Raw genomic sequence first — 10,000 nt, forward strand, 5'->3', positions numbered from 1 at the left:
CACACGAGTAGAGCATCTGATATAGTTATAATGGGCGTACACGTATTACTGGTACAAGGTGCACACGAGTAGAGCATCTGATATAGTTATAATGGGCGTACACGCATTACTGGTACAAGGTGCACACGAGTAGAGCGTCTGATATAGTTATAATGGGCGTACACGCATTACTGGTACAAGGGGCACACGAGTAGAGCATCTGATATAGTTATAATGGGCGTACACGCATTACTGATACAAGGGGCAGACGAGTAGAGCATCTGATATAGTTATAATGGGCGTACACGCATTACTGGTACAAGGTGCACACGAGTAGAGCGTCTGATATAGTTATAATGGGCGTACACGCATTACTGGTACAAGGGGCACACGAGTAGAGCATCTGATATAGTTATAATGGGCGTACACGCATTACTGGTACAAGGTGCACACGAGTAGAGCGTCTGATATAGTTATAATGGGCGTACACGCATTACTGGTACAAGGGGCACACGAGTAGAGCATCTGATATAGTTATAATGGGCGTACACGTATTACTGGTACAAGGGGCACACGAGTAGAGCATCTGATATAGTTATAATGGGCGTACACGCATTACTGGTACAAGGTGCACACGAGTAGAGCGTCTGATATAGTTATAATGGGCGTACACGCATTACTGGTACAAGGGGCACACGAGTAGAGCATCTTCACGGATTGATAACTCCATAAGTTTCTTATCGTCTGTACTCTCATGGTTAATTCATACGCTTATGGCCACACTGCTCGTACGCGCATAGTATGTATACAGTTTCATGTGCTAATATCATTATATACGGTACATATACTCACTGACGATACATTCACAGCATTTATACTGTGCAGACTGGTTTATGCTGTTCACCTCATGGTTATTCTCTCACTCGCTGGTGTTTTACACGGTCCACAAACTTGGCATTTATGCTGTTCACATATTCTTGGCATGTTCACGGTCTTACGTTCTTTCTACCATGTTACGTTCATGGCAATCAAACACCTCGTAATTATCACTGGTTCATACGCTCAGAGTATCATTCGGTTCATGTTAATGGTATTTCATACTGGTTACGGCAGTATACTTCCTATAGCAATTATACGGTTCATACACTCATGGCAGTTATAGTGGTCACACGCTCACGGTTCTTAAGTTGTTCTCATGTTCATCGCATTCATACACGCAGGGTTCATACGCTCATGGCAGTAATATTAGTCACACGGTTATGGTTTTGTTGTTCACACGTTCACCCCATTCATACAGGCAGGGTTCATACGCTCATGGCAGTTATATTGGTCACACTTATGGTTTTGTTGTTCACGCGTTCATCGCATTCATACACGCAGGGTTCATACGCTCATGGCAGTAATATTAGTCACACGGTTATGGTTTTGTTGTTCACACGTTCACCCCATTCATACAGGCAGGGTTCATACGCTCATGGCAGTTATATTGGTCACACGGTCATGGTTTTGTTGTTCACACGTTCACCCCATTCATACAGGCAGGGTTCATACGCTCATGGCAGTTATATTGGTCACACTTATGGTTTTGTTGTTCACATGTTCACCGCATTCATACACGCAGGGTTCATACGCTCATGGAAGTTATATTGGTCACACGGTCATGGTTTTGTTGTTCACGCGTTCATCGCATTCATACACGCAGGGTTCATACGCTCATGGCAGTAATATTGGTCACACGGTTATGGTTTTGTTGTTCATCGCATTCATACACGCAGGGTTCATACGCTCATGGCAGTTATATTGGTCACACTTATGGTTTTGTTGTTCACATGTTCACCGCATTCATACACGCAGGGTTCATACGCTCATGGAAGTTATATTGGTCACACGGTCATGGTTTTGTTGTTCACACGTTCATCCCATTCATACACGCAGGGTTCATACGCTCATGGCAGTAATATTGGTCACACGGTTATGGTTTTGTTGTTCACACGTTCACCCCATTCATACACGCAGGGTTCATACGCTCATGGCAGTAATATTGGTCACACGGTTATGGTTTTGTTGTTCACACGTTCACCCCATTCATACACGCAGGGTTCATACGCTCATGGCAGTTATATTGGTCACAAGGTTATGGTTTTGTTGTTCACACGTTCACCGCATTCATACACGCAGGTTTCATACGGTTCTCACATAGTGTCATGCTGTTTCGTGCGGTTGTGGCCACGCGCTCATAGCATGTTCACAGCATTATACTGCTCCTAGTACTCATACCTCATAGCATCATACCACATATTAATTCGTAGCACATACGCTCTTAGCATTGATACCGCAAGTATACTCATAGCATTATACTGCTGATAGTATCATACCACTATACGCTCATAGCATTTATACCACATATACACTTGTTGTATTCATACCACAGACATGTTCACGTCATGTATATTGCACATTTAATTCTAGCAATACACTACACGGATAGTCGTAGCATTCATTCTGTACATACGATGGTAGTAATTATTATGCTGACACGTTGTAGTACTTATTCTGCGTACATGTAGCATTCATTCTGTTATGTTCTCTGCACTAACATCCATAGCGTTTACTGTACATGGGTAATGGTAGTGGTATGTATTCTGCATGTTCATCCATAGCGTCCCGTAGCTTTTACTGTACGTATGTTCATAGCATTCATTCTGTGTATTCGTGCATAGTCTTTTATACGGAAAGTTCACTCAGGTTTGTCAGGATGTTGTCCTATTGCCTGACGCATCTTCAGGTTAAGGGGTCAATGTCGGTTGCTACTGACTCTTTCAGAGCAATGTCATTGTTGTTTATTGTCATGACCTGACAAGTTCTCAGGACAGATACAACCTCGTCTGTTGTATTTCACGACTACGTTATCAGTTAGTTATAGTACATATTCAACTATCCGGCACAGGTACTCTTTCAAAGGGTGGTCATCATTTTAGTGGCACTAATTGGCTGTTCAATACCCGGTCACCTGACTCGTTCCTTCAGGGGTTGAATCACGGTTGTTACTGACTCACATTCAGAGCAACCAATTTCAGGAATAGTCACAATGTTAACCTGTTGCCTGACTCCTCTTCAGGTTAAGGGGTAATGTCGGTTGCTACTGTCTCGTATTCAGAGCAATTTTGTCGTTTGTGTATTTGTTATGACCTGACACGTTTTCAGGTCCGATACAACCTCGTCTGTTGTATTTCTCGATTATGTTATTTCGTTATAGTTCACAGATTAAACTATCTGGCATAGTTGCACGTTACGCTCATAGTTTGGTAGTCTGGTTACGTTCATAGCTTTATTTTGTTGTACTGCACATGGGTAATAGTTTTTCTGCATTTCCATCCTTAGAGTCTACACTACACATATGCTCCCGTAGATTTACTGTACTCATGCTCATAGCTTCCATACTGCATATTCGTGCATAGTGTTTATACGGAAAGCTTATACAGCTTTGTTAGACGTTGCCCTATTTGCCTGACTCCTTCAGCTTAAGGGGTTAATGTTGGTTGCTACCGTTGAATTTTCAGAGCAATTACATTGTGGTTTATTGTCATGACCTGAGACGTTCTCAGGACAGATACAGCCTCCTCCGTGGTATTTCATGACCACGTTATCAGTTACTTATAGTAGACATATTCAACTATCCGGTATAGATGCACGTTGTCTATCTTTTTAGAGCTATGTTGTTTACACTTTATTTTCTCGGCATGTATGCTGTACTCATAATGGTGGTATAGCATAAATTCATAACATTCCTTACATTTTCACGGTACTTACGCTCCCAGCTTGTGTATGATACATGCACCAGTACACAGCATTTGTTGCATACTACCATAGTTGTATGCGGGTAGGTTATGTGCATTCGTTCCTAGTGTTGAATAGCAGTTGCACCTCTGGCTGTACATATATTTACAATACACGATTACAGTATTCATATTGTGCTTGCATTCATTGCAGATATATCGAGCACATATTCTTAAACCTCCTACGTTTGCAGGGGGGGATGCAACACATAGGTTATTGTTAGACATGTCTCGGAGCAATAACATATTGAATAGCGACTTGTAGTTGGGTATACTGTTAGCAGGTTATGCCGCACATACGGTTAACATGTTTCATGCGGTGCACACAATGGGTGTAGATCATTTGGTTAGGGTATTGGACACAATTGGTCATTTTTGTTACTGCCTTCAGAACAACACGCCAGCTTCATACAGGTTTTTTGTCAGGAATACTCATGATGTTACCCTGTTGCCTGACTCCTCTTCAGGTTATAGGGGTAATGCCAGTTGCTACTGACTCGTTTTCAGAGCAATTTTGTCGTTTGTTATATTTGTTATGACCTGACACATTTTCAGGTCAGATACAACCTCGTCTGTTGTATTTCTCAATTACGTTATCATTTCCTTATAGTACACAGATTCAACTATCTGGCATAATTGCACGTTCTCTTTTAAGGAGGGCCGGCATTTAGTTGCAGATATATTGTGTATTTAATACACAGTTACATGACTCATTTCTTTAGGATCGGGGATTGAATCGTGGTTGCTGCTGTCTCATTTCAGAGCAATTGATTTGACATGGTTATGTAGGTAATCTGACACGTTTCAGATAGCATACAATCTCAATATGGCATTTCACATTTACGTATTGGGAAAAAAAAAAGTGGTTTAAAAAGACCTGTGACGTTTACAGGCACAATGATTTCACAAAGACCTGTCATGTCTACAGGCTCGATGGTTTCACGGGGACCTGTGACGGGTTCAGGCACGACGGTGTCACAAAGACCTGTCAGGTCTACAGGCATGATGGTTCACCTAAACACTGGTCACGTCTACAGGCACGTTGATCACGCAGGGAGCTGTCATCTGCAACGGGTCATCACTTCCAAGTCCAGTTGGGTCAGTACATTGGCTAGTTAGGTATGTCTGTTGTTACTGTCTCAATCAGGTAAGGTGCCTTCGTGAACCTTGTCGGGCGACATGACCCACACGGTCTATCAGGTAGATAGGTATTTCTTGTCACTTACCTGTCAGTTTAGTTTTTGCCTCTTAAATAGCAGGGGATTGGTGCTTGTCAGACCTGCCATGAAGTTAGCCTTTCCGTGTCCATTTGAAGTAATGTCACAAGTAGGGATGGTGATAGGTATAATTCAGTTAGTATATTTGGCAGGGAAGGTTATTCTCAGGTTGATTCTTTACAGATGGACTTACTACCATGGTTTCAAAGGTATGGTTACCACCTCTAGTAGTCACTAGTTGGTCAGGGCTACTCTCTCAGCACACTAGGTATAGTCTACTTCGGGTATGTGAACATTGATGCTGGGTGTAGGATGTGTTATTTCAGGAATTGTATTCATCCTAGCATGGTGGCTTTTTGCCCTCTATAGGCCCTCATTACGCGGTTATGGCACAACTCAGACCGCTATGCTAGGGTAAGATCTTGTATAGGTATGTAGGCAATCTTTCCTGTCATTAGTACACGTATGGAGCCCCGAACACAATTATGTTTGTTAATTATGTAATTATTTTCATCTTTCCTCAGGGCTGTTGCATATTTCCGGCCCCTCATTATTTTAGTTGCCTCATTTGTTTAGCTAGTCTTATAGATTATCTTTGGGGTGAAATATCTTTTATGGGCAAAATTAGCCACTTTATTAACTTCCTGATCCCGATCAATGACAAGCCCCCCCCCCCCCCCCCATACAGCCAGGTCAGAGCCCACCCATCTACAGTGGAGAAATAAAGTATTTAGTCAGCCCCCAATTGTACCCATTCTCCCCCTTATAAAGATGAGGCTGTAATTATCATCATAGGTTATGACCTCAACTATGAGAGAAATGATGGGGGGGGGGGGGGGGTTTGGGGAATACAGGAAATCACATTGTAGGATTTCTAATGAATTGGTAAATTCCATAAGTATTTGGTCACCTACAAACAAGATTTCTGTCTCTCACAGACCTGTAACTTCTTCTGTAAGAGTCTCCTCCGTCCTCCACTCGTTACCTGTATTAATGGCTCCTGTTTGAACCTGTTATCAGTATAAAAGACACCTGTCCACAACCTCTAACAGTCACACTCCAAACTCCACTATGGCCAAGACCAAAGAGCTGGTGAAGGACACCAGAAACAACATTGTAGACCTGCACCAGGCTGGGAAGACTGAATCTGCAATAGGCAAGCAGCTTGGTGTGAAGAAATCAACTGTGGGAGCAATTATTAGAAAATGGAAGACATACAAGACCACTGATAATCTCCCTCCATCTGGGGCTCCACGCAAGATCTCACCCCGTAGTGTCAAAATGATCATGAGAACGGTGAGAAAAAAACCCACAACCACATGGGGGACCTAGTGAATGACCTGCAGAGAGCTGGGACCAAAGTAACAAATGCTACCATCAGTAACACACTACACCACCAGGGACTCAAATCATGCAGTGCCAGACGTGTCCCCTGCTTAAGCCAGTACATGTCCAGGCCAGTCTGAAGTTTGCTAGAGAGCATTTGGATGATCCAGAAGAGGATTGGGATAAATTAATATGGTCAGATGAAACCAAAAGTAGAACTTTTTGGTAAAAACTCAACTCGTCATGTTCGGAGGAGAAAGAATGTTGAGTTGCCTCCAAAGAACACCATACCTACTGTGAAGCATGGGGGGGTGGAAACATCAGGACGACTGATCCGTGTAAAGGAAAGAATGAATGGGGCCATGTATCGTGAGATTTTGAGTGAAAACCTCCTTCCATCAGCAAGGGCATTGAAGATGAAACGTGGCTGGGTCTTTCAGCATGACAATGATCCCAAACACACCACCCGGGCAATGAAGGAGTGGCTGCGTAAGAAGCATTTCAAGGTCCTGGAGTGGCCTAGCCAGTCTCCAGATCTCAACCGAAAATCTTTGGAGGGAGTTGAAAGTCCATGTTGCCCAGCTACAGCCCCAAAACATCACTGCTCTAGAGATCTGCATGGAGGAATGGGCCAAAATACCAGCAACAGTGTGTGAGAACCTTGTGAAGACAGAAAACATGTGACCTCTGTCATTTCCAACAAAGGGATATAACAAAGTATTGAGAGGAACTTTTGTTATTGATCAAATACTTATTTTCCTCCATAATTTGCAAATAAATTCTTTTAAAAAAAAAAATCAGACAATGTGATTTATGGATTTTTCTCATTCTGTCTCATAGTTGAGGTTATAACTGATTATGATAATTACAGCCTCATCTTCTTTAAGTGGGAAACTTGCACAATTGGTAGATGACTAAATACTTTTTTCCCCACTGTATAACACTTCTGGAGAAGACAAAATTCTGTAGGGGGTTATTCAGGAATATAAAAACAGAGCTAATTTCTTTCAAAGGAACTCCCCCCCCCCCCCCCCCAATCTGTCTCCAGGTTGTTTGCAGTATTACAATTTGGCTCTATTCACTTCAATGGAACTGAGCTGCAGAACTACACCAAACCTGGAAACAGACGGGGAGTGGTCTTTGAAAGAAATTAGCTCTGTTTTTCTATTCCTGGATAACCCCTTTAATAACAAACATTCACAGTTTAGCACAAGAACTTTATTACAAATATATGGAGCTAAAACTACATAAATGTTGATTTAGTTCAACCGAAACACCAATAAACCAACAAATATAAAAGTAATAAACCAGTTACAAAAAAACTAAAGCTGTAAATCTTCCTGGGGAAGGTTAGTGTCATCTGCTCGCTCTGCCCCCGTCTCCTGTGTGACCACCAGGGAGCATATGACTAAGGTGAGGGAAGAATAGAGCGTCCCGTGTGACCACCAGGGAGCGTATGACTAAGGTGAGAGGGAAGAATAGAGCGTCCCGTGTGACCACCAGGGAGCGTATGACTAAGGTGAGAGGGAAGAATAGAGCGTCCCGTGTGACCACCAGGGAGCGTATGACTAAGGTGAGAGGGAAGAATAGAGCGTCCCGTGTGACCACCAGGGAGCGTATGACTAAGGTGAGAGGGAAGAATAGAGCGTCCCGTGTGACCACCAGGGAGCGTATGACTAAGGTGAGAGGGAAGAATAGAGCGTCCCGTGTGACCACCAGGGAGCGTATGACTAAGGTGAGAGAGAAGAATAGAGCATCCCGTGTGACCACCAGGGAGCGCATGACTAAGATGAGAGGGAAGAATAGAGCGTCCCGTGTGACCGCCAGGGAGCGTATGACTAAGGTGAGAGGGAAGAACAGAGCGTCCCGCGTGACCACCAGGGAGCGTATGACTAAGGTGAGAGGGAAGAACAGAGCGTCCCGCGTGACCACCAGGGTGCGTATGACTAAGGTGAGAGGGAAGACTAGAGCGTCCGGTGTGACCACCAGGGAGCGTATGACTAAGGTGAGAGGGAAGACTAGAGTGGTCAGCAGAGACGGTCGGGTTACTTCCACATTTCAAACCATTAAATACAGAAATCATATACAATGTAGTCATAAAATACAAAAAGGTTAAGTTCATTCCCGACCACCAGCTTGTGAAACTCTTCTAATACCGCCATCTAGATGTCCTGACCACTGACTAATAATCCCGCCATCTAGATGTCCTGACCACTGACTAATAATCCCGCCATCTAGATGTCCTGACCACTGACTAATAATCCCGCGATCTAGATGTCCTGACCACTGACTAATAATACCGCCATCTAGATGTCCTGACCACTGACTAATAATACCGCCATCTAGATCAGTGGTTCTCAACCTTTTGTGCCTGAGTTCCCCTGACAGCCAATTCCCAAAAAATTGTCCCCCCATATTAGACATTTTGTAATGATTATAGTATAATTTATAGGCTTTACTTTCCTCTATCACAGGCCCCCTGTTCCTCTCCCTATCTCCCCAGATTTACAGGTGACATCTTTTCTAACTGGAGTTTACTTTTCTTCACTATCTGGCCTAGACCGCCATTAAGATTTCTCCCATACAAGACGTCTTCACAGAACCAGACAAGAACATTTTAGGCTTCTTTCTGCAGTACAATACCCACCTATTTGCAAACTCCACGTTTATTGTCCCACACAGTTATAGTACCCGCTTTGTGTCCCCATAAAGTTATGCCCCCAAATAGTTATAGGCCCCCCAAACATAGTTGTAGGCCACCATACTGTCCCGCTTTGATGCACCACTGCTCCTCTGGAGACCTATTACTATGGCTCATAGCAGTAGGTCCCCGCTCTGCAGGGGCAGTGGAGCAACAAAGCTGATGGTCGTTACAGCCCACAGTAGCCCAGTGCTCGCGCTTCTCTTTACTGTCCTCCTTCTCCGCCCCTCGATGCAGTGACGTCTACTTGTACCCCAGGTTGAGAACCACTGATCTAGAAGGTTCTGACCACTGACTAATAATACTGCCATCTAGATGGTCCTGACCACTGACTAATAATACCGCCATCTAGATGGTCCTGACCACTGACTAATAATACCACCATCTAGATGGTCCTGACCATTGACTAATAATACCGCCATCTAGATGGTCCCGACCACTGACTAATAATTCCGCTATCTAGATGTCCTGACCACTGACTAAAAATACTGCCATCTAGATGGTCCTGACCACTGACTAATCCTCCAACTTAGAAGTGAAGACTCTACATTACTCAAGAACCTGAGCTGCATCAGAACATCTTTATGTAACCATTTGGAGTCTGGAGGTTTATACACCTTCTAGTATTAGACTTTATTTTCGGTATAATCCACAACGAACTCATTCCTACATCTGAGGCCTAGCGCCCCCTTGTGTTATTTCCTAAGGTCACCTGCATCTCCAGACAACCAACTAAAGGTCCTAAATAGCGATAAATAAATCTACACGAACATTTGCTGAATCCAATGAATCGGCCATCGATTTGTTTAGTCTTTGGTAATTCCCAGGTGTTGCACCAGTAGCCGTCGTGTCTGGCACCGCCCTGGGGCCCTCGCTCGCTTATTCCTGCCCGGCCTGGATGGGCGAGAGCTGCAGATATTGGACGACTTCTCCTCATTCCC

Source organism: Hyla sarda, unplaced genomic scaffold (genome assembly GCF_029499605.1).
Source record: "Hyla sarda isolate aHylSar1 unplaced genomic scaffold, aHylSar1.hap1 scaffold_3311, whole genome shotgun sequence".
Taxonomy (NCBI): domain Eukaryota; kingdom Metazoa; phylum Chordata; class Amphibia; order Anura; family Hylidae; genus Hyla; species Hyla sarda.